Below are 7,628 nucleotides of genomic sequence, written 5' to 3'. Positions count from 1 at the left end.
AATTGTGGAGCCCCACCTCTGGGCACGCCGGTGAGCTGATGCGTTCCATGTAAAAAAGTTGTAGGGACCTAAACTGCCATTTTCAAAAAATGATTAGATCACGATATTATTTCGTGGTTACCGTTGAACCACTATTATCAAACTGGTTCATCCCTACCAGGATGCTTACCAGGATGAGTCGAAAAATTTTGGTTTGTTAGGTTTCAACAAAAATTTAAGTACTGTACAAAATTTTTGTATTTAATTTTTAATATATGGAAAAATAAGCACTGGTTTTTTTCTTTTTTGTTTAGTTATTGAAGGTCTGATGTTATTATCTTTTTCTTGCCCCCATCTTCAAAAAAATTTCCAGACCAGGACACCCAAGTAGCACACTTTTCTCACTTCTGGTTGCTGCAACCTATTTATGACTGGAATCAGTCATTAATCGGTTACCATAACTAATTTATAATAACTGTGCTAGTAGGGCATAAACTATTTTACAAATTTGTATAAGCTTTATTAAACTTATTATTAGAATGTGAATTGGTTGCATGGTTTTAACAGATATTTTATATTCACTGCAGCGCAATATAAAGCCTTCACAAAAAGATTACATATACACTAGCGCCACGTAGTGAGACAATTCTGCAATAACTTTCTCGAAGGCCGCAGCTTGTTAGATGTCATGTGAATAACCTTCCCGAAGACCACAACTTTTCAGATAGTCATCATCGCAAGATACAGCCTGCATAAGAATGTTACATGTACACTAGCGCCACGTAGTGAAAAAATTCTGCAATATTTTTCATACCATCTTGAAGGTGGCTGTCATATGAATAACCTTCCCGAAGGCCACAACTTTCCAGATAGTCATCAGCGTAAGATACAGCCTGTATAATAATGTTACACATACACTAGCGCCACGTAGTGAGACAATTCTGCAATATTTTCCATACCATATTTAAGCTGGCAGTCATATGAATAACCTTCCCGAAGACCGCAACTTTCCAGACAGTCAACAGCGCAAGATACAGCCTGTACAAGAATGTTATATATATGCTAGCGCCACGTAGTGAGATAATTCTGCAATATTTTCCATCCCTTCTTGAAGGTCTCAGTCATATGAATAACCTTCCCGAAGACTGCAACTTTTAGATAGCCTACAGCCTGATTAAGAATGTTACATATACACTAGCGCCACGTAGTGAAGCAATTCTGCAATATTGTTCATACCGTCTTGAAGGTGGCAGTTTTATGAATAACCTTCCCGAAGACCGCAACTTTCCAGACAATCAGTAGCGCAAGATACAGCCTGCTTAAGAAGATTACATATATGCCAGCGCTACGTAGTGAGGCAATTCTGCAATATTTTCCATCCCTTCTTGAAGGTCGCAGTCATATGAATAACCTTCTCGAAGACCGCAACTTGCTAGATAGTCAGCAGCGTGAGATACAGCCTGCATTAGAGGATTACATATACACTAGCGCCACGTAGTGAGTCAGTTCTGCGCTTTTTCCATGCCATCTTGAAGGTGGCAGTCATTTGAGCAACCTTCCCGAAGGCCGCAACTTTCTAGATAGCCTGCAGCGCGAGATATAGTCTATACAAAAATATTACATATACGCTAGCGCCACGTTGTGAGACAATTCCGCAATACTATAACCCAATGAAAACCCGTTGATGTACTGAACAACTTTGTCGAAGACACCAACCGTCTATTAGGTCAGGATCACGAGTTATTCCATGTTGGAACCAATTAGGTCAATTCCCATATGCTACATAGACTCCATTAACACGGTTTCCATTAATGCGGTCCCTATTAGCGTCCTTATTGGGGGGATTACTGTAGAATGCTTGTCCAATTTGCATTAATTAGCTTTACTATTATAACGCGATAATTAAAAACTGTTTAGAAAACGTAACAAAAAGGTGATGAAAGAATGGCTATAATAAGAAAAAAATACAACGAAAAGACGACGTCAATGCGATGAAAACATAATAAAAAGGCGATGAAAACATGGAGAAAATGTGATGTAAAATTAAAGACAACGAAGGCTGATATGACGGAAATAACAAACCGTCTCAAAGGGGGCAAAACATGCAAAAAATGACTAATATTCGCCAACAAGACGATGAAAAACGACGGGAAGACAATAAAAAAGACGCCATTTTGAGTATCTTGATAACAAACAGGACGATGGAAAAATGGCAAAAAATGACGAAAAATCAACAAAAAACGATGAAACGACGACCAAAAACAATGAAAAGATAACAAAAAAAGGACGGCAAAATGACGACGAAAAGACGATCAAAAGTCGCGGCGAGTTGATGACGCAAATATGATATGACTATGAAAAGACGACAAAAGTACGACAGAAAGCTGACAAAAAGACGGCGAATGCGAAGAAAAAATAACTAGAGATGACAAAACACGGCGAAAAGGCTTCGAACGGCGCAACAATAAGATTACGAAAAGACGATAAATGAACGACAACAGCAACCAAACGACAAAAAGTTGACGAAGACCAGGCGAAATGACGACGGAAAGAGGACGAAGAAGTGATGACAAGTAGATGGAGAATGATGGAAAGACGATGAAACATTGACATTTTTGTAAGATTTTTGCGATCATAAAAGACTAAGCTAAGCTAAGCAATAATATTTCTTCTCGGTCCAGAAGCCTTTCGGTGTGCTGGTGGCCCAATGATAACAAATAGACAGGTTAGGAGGAAAGACGCGTTTGATTATATTTGATTTGATTATATAAAATTTTCTAAAAAGGAAATCGGAGAACCGTGAAGGTATTATTTTCTACGCAATTAAGACATTTTTATGATTTTTACGCTATTATAAGTATCTTAGATTTGTATTAACAACGTTAATAGCAGCAACGTGTAGTGTAGAACTACAGCCTATGGTGTTTAAAGTTGACCAACAATTGAGTATATTTGTTGTGTTGTAAACTTATCTACGATGCCTAATTCTACGCACTTTCTTGGGCATGTTCCTAACTCTGCGCAAGTTTGTTCCTAATTCTACGCACCTAAAAAGCAATAATAAATATGGGTCATTCCACGTCAAGTGTCCGAGTCACCTGTAATCGACCTTCTCGGATTTTCACCAAACTCGGCCAGAGCGTTTTGGGTCAAGAAGCAAAAATCCCAAGTTTGGTGCCTATTGGACTATCCCTCGATTTTTGGGAACCCCCTTTTTATTAGAAAAAGCATCATTTTCGTCAAATTCGCTTATTTTCTTTTGCTTATATCTTCGTAAACATTCAAGTTAGAAAAAAACTCAGTTCTACATTTTCATGGGAAATCATCTGAGGAATCCGACAAAAATATCAGTTTTTTGCGGCAGTGCTGCCAAATATTTTTATTTTCGATCTGAAAACTAAATTTGTCTTTTTCTCTCAATGAGTACAATTTGATCTCAAAAGTTTCAACACCATCGTATTCCTCAGACTTTTTTACATAAAAATCTCTCAAAACCACGAGGTGTTCCGTCCCGTTCTCCAGATATAGCGTTTTGAAACAAACAATTCCCAATTTCTCATGTAAAACTGTAAAGAATGCAACTTCCTAGCAATAAGCAAATAACAAAAGAAGTAAAATAAATTTGGTTTGATCTAAAGCAACATTGCGCTGCTGTGGAAGCACATAAACAGTATATAATATAACAAAAGTTTGCTTTTGAGCGTCTTAGCAGAATATGAAAGTTGAGTGAAACCTATTTTCACAATAAAATTACACTATTAATTTTAATTCAACAGATACGCTTTTCACCTTCTACTTGAAGGCTTCATAACGTTTGTTTTCAAACTGTTTTGTAGTTTAGATTTTTCTTTCATTTAAGAATATAATATAGTTTTTTCTAACAGTGATGCCAACTTTCCAGTTTTCACTAGTATTGGAACATTATAAATCCATATTAATATTTTATATCAGTATTAACAGTATTAATATATTTTTATTCCTCCAAATAATTATTTCCTTGTGCCTTTTCTACTTATTTTTTTGATACTTTATATGTAGTCCCTAAATTTGATTCACAAACCGTTTTCATTATAACAGATTTGGTACTAACAGGAATTGCGGCATGCATAGATCGGATACCAGGAATAGATGCTGCTGACAGGAAGCGATCCTTCAATATTTCCTTTTCTTCGCAACTCCGGAGAAGAACTAATTTATTTCATATGAATTATATAGAAACCTAAACAATGATATATACTGCTCACTTCGACAATACAATACAGATTTTCAATAAAAGCAATTAGGCATTGATAATTTTTTTTTTTGCATATTGCTTTGCGCAAGTGAATGGTATTGTTGCACTGTTGACATTGTGTCACCTCTGCTGCTAGCCATCTCGCATAGTTGAAGGCATGAGAATCTAGGAATTGTTTATTTGACTAATATTTTTTTCGGATTCCTTAGATGATTTCCCATGAAAATGTAGAACTGAGTTTTTTTCTAAATTGAATATTTACGAAGATATAAGCAAAAGAAATTAAGCGAATTTGACGAAAATGATGCTTTTTCTAATAAAAGGGGAGGTTCCCAAAAATCGAGGGAAAATGCAAAAGGGACCAAACTTGGGATTTTTGCTTCTTGCCCCAAAACGAACAATCTGGCCGAGTTTGGTGAAAATCCGAGAAGGTCGATTACAAGTTTGTACTTTTTCTCGGTCACTTGACGTGGAATGACCCATATGTACTTATGTCATGTTGTTGAACGCTGAAAGCACGCCAAAAATCCGGCATTAGCCATTACCATCATTAAATCCATGTTCAGGTGGCACAGAAGTATTGTTATCATTTTGATTGGGTCATTGTAAATATTTTCTTCTCGATAACGTGAAGGACGAATTAATTCGGGTTTTCTGCATACTGAACATCATACTTTAGACTAATATTAAAAATTGAGTTTTCATATAGAAACCACTTCACCACTCCCTGACAGCTCCATGAAATTGGCCATTCAAAAAAAATCAGAAAATAAGGTTCTATAGATTGGCGCTCGTAGGTTTGGACATCGAGACGCTGCACGGCATTCCAGTCAATGCAAGTTAAAAGTTCTACTTGAACCCTCATGCTTGCATGCCTCAGCCATTTGGGAGTTATACAGGGTGTTGAGTAGTTTAGTGCAGATATTTCAAGACATTTTTATCAAATTTCTCCTAAAAAGGTGTGTTAAAATTGATTGCTTTCATTTACCAATTTGAAGCTCTAGTACCGTGCTACAATTCGTTCTTCGCCGTTAAACGCCTATCTCTTTTAGTTTCGTTGCAATTTCATTTTAAACCATACTTTTGGGTGTTGAATTAGTATCTGAAAATCAAACAAGTTCATACATCATGCATAGCACACTAGATCACCGCGCGCGACGAACACATTCTGATTCGTATAACAGGATATAAACATCTTGAGAAACACTAACACAGCTTTTTGCTTCTAACAAGTTACTAAATTTAATGAAGTAGGAGGTTTAAGAGCAATGTTTGATACAAAATTTTCTCATCTTTCGAATGCGAGTAACAGTATTGAGCCAGCTTGCACAGGTTTTGTACTAGAGCTAATTTAAGGGGAACAAAACCGAAAACTAAAAATGTTTAATAACTCTGTAACGATTGACATTAAACCATATGCGTAGAACATGGACGTAGCCAGAAATATTCCCTGGTGGGGGGAGGGGGGGGGGGGTTAACAAAATAATCTTATCTAGCCCTAAGGAGTTTATTCAGGAAATTATTTTCAGTTAAAAGCTGTATGTTCGTATCTCGGCTGGGGGAGGCTGTTAAATTCCATATGATCAAGGCTCTTTGAGACACGGCGAGGGTTCTCTCTTGAAGTGACCCAACGAGAAGAAACGAGAGGTTTGATTTTCAGTAAAGGTAGCAAACTTCTAGGTTACGCAGGTGACTTTGATATTTAAGCGAAAAACTTTGCGACGGCGGAGGCTATCTGCGTTAAACTGAAAGCGGAGGCTAGGAGGAAAAAGGGCTTAAAATAAACGCATCAAAGACCAAAATATTATTCACATTAATAGTATGAAGCTAAAATGCTTGTCCAATTTGCATTAATTAGCTTTACTCTTTTTACGCGATAATTGAAAACTTTTGAACTGTTCAGAAAACATAACAAAAAGGCGATGAAAAGATAAACGCAAACACAATGAAAATATGATGAACACATGAAGAAAATGTAATGAAAAATTATCGAAAAGGCAAAAAAGGATGACAAAAAACACCGTCAAAAGCGTCAAAACATGCAAAAAAGGTGACTAATATTCGCCAACAAGACGATGAAAACCGAGAGAAGTCGGTAAAAAGGACACCATTTTTATTATCTTGACAACAAACAGAATGATGAAAAAATGGCTGAAAAGTGTCGAAAAAAACAGTAAAAACAGTGAAACGACGACTAATAACAATGAAAAGATAACAAAAAACGGAAAAAAATACTGCAAAATGACAAAAAGACGGTCAAAAAAAGGCAAGCAGATGACGCAAATATGATATGACTATGAAAAAACGACAAAAATGAAATTAAGCCTCGCTACTTTAAATCTAGAATACTTAGAATAGCGAAAGAATCATAAAAATGTCACGTTCACGGTACCTAAGGCTGCTAGAGAAGACAAAACCATACCTAAGCGTTTCAGACCGATAAGTCTGACTTCAACGCTTCTTAAGCTGATGGAGAAAATCTTGGATAACTATATGCGCAATGAGTTTTCAAAAAAACTCTCCGTTACATGGAAAACAACATGGATATCTACACGGTAAATCTACGAAAACCGCACTGCACTGCTTAGTGACGTTAATTGATAAATCACTCAAATATCAAAAGACGGCACTTTGTGCTTTTCTTGATAGTGAAGGCACTCTCGACAACACATCCTTTGCATCAATTAATGCGGTTCTGTCAAAAGGGCCACACTACAAACACTAAACTAAACTAAATGTTGGCCGACGATCTGAAGTTCTATCGGGTTGTTGCTTCCAGTGTTGACTGCTCTACCATATAATCCGACATTGATTCGCTGTTAAATTGGTGTAAACTCAACGGAATGGACGTGAATGTGCACAAAATCTGCATTCTCATTCTGCAGAAATAGGCATCTCACCTTGTTCGATTACAAAATGGATTCAGCCAGTATTAACCGAGTCGATTCTGTTAAAGATTTGGGCATTCTTCTGGCAAACTTACTGTATTTTACTCAGCACGTTACAGTTACTACTGCGAAAGCGTACGCTATTCTGGGCCTCATAAAAAGGAACACGCAGCAGTTTATCGATTCTTATTGCTTGAAGTATTTCTACTGTGCGGTTGTACGCAGTATCCTTGAGTATGGGGCGTTTGTATGGGCGCCCTACCACGCTGTCCATATCAACCGGATAAAACGAATCCAGCGTCATTTCGTTCGGTACCCTCTTCGATTGCTGCCCTCTAGTTCGACGATCCAGTTCGACTGCCTCCTTACAAACAAACGACATTTTTTTAAACAAAAAAAATTTCGACTTCAGAGACGCCTGGGAAATGGGGGACGAGTAATCCAAGATCGAATTGGAAAAAACCTGGGGCTTAAACGTCTTTCTAAGACTTGACACTTCTTTATCGACAGGCTTGGCGGCCAGTTGT

Source organism: Sabethes cyaneus, chromosome 3, assembly GCF_943734655.1.
Source record: "Sabethes cyaneus chromosome 3, idSabCyanKW18_F2, whole genome shotgun sequence".
Taxonomy (NCBI): domain Eukaryota; kingdom Metazoa; phylum Arthropoda; class Insecta; order Diptera; family Culicidae; genus Sabethes; species Sabethes cyaneus.
Note: the sequence above shows the minus strand (reverse complement) of the source record.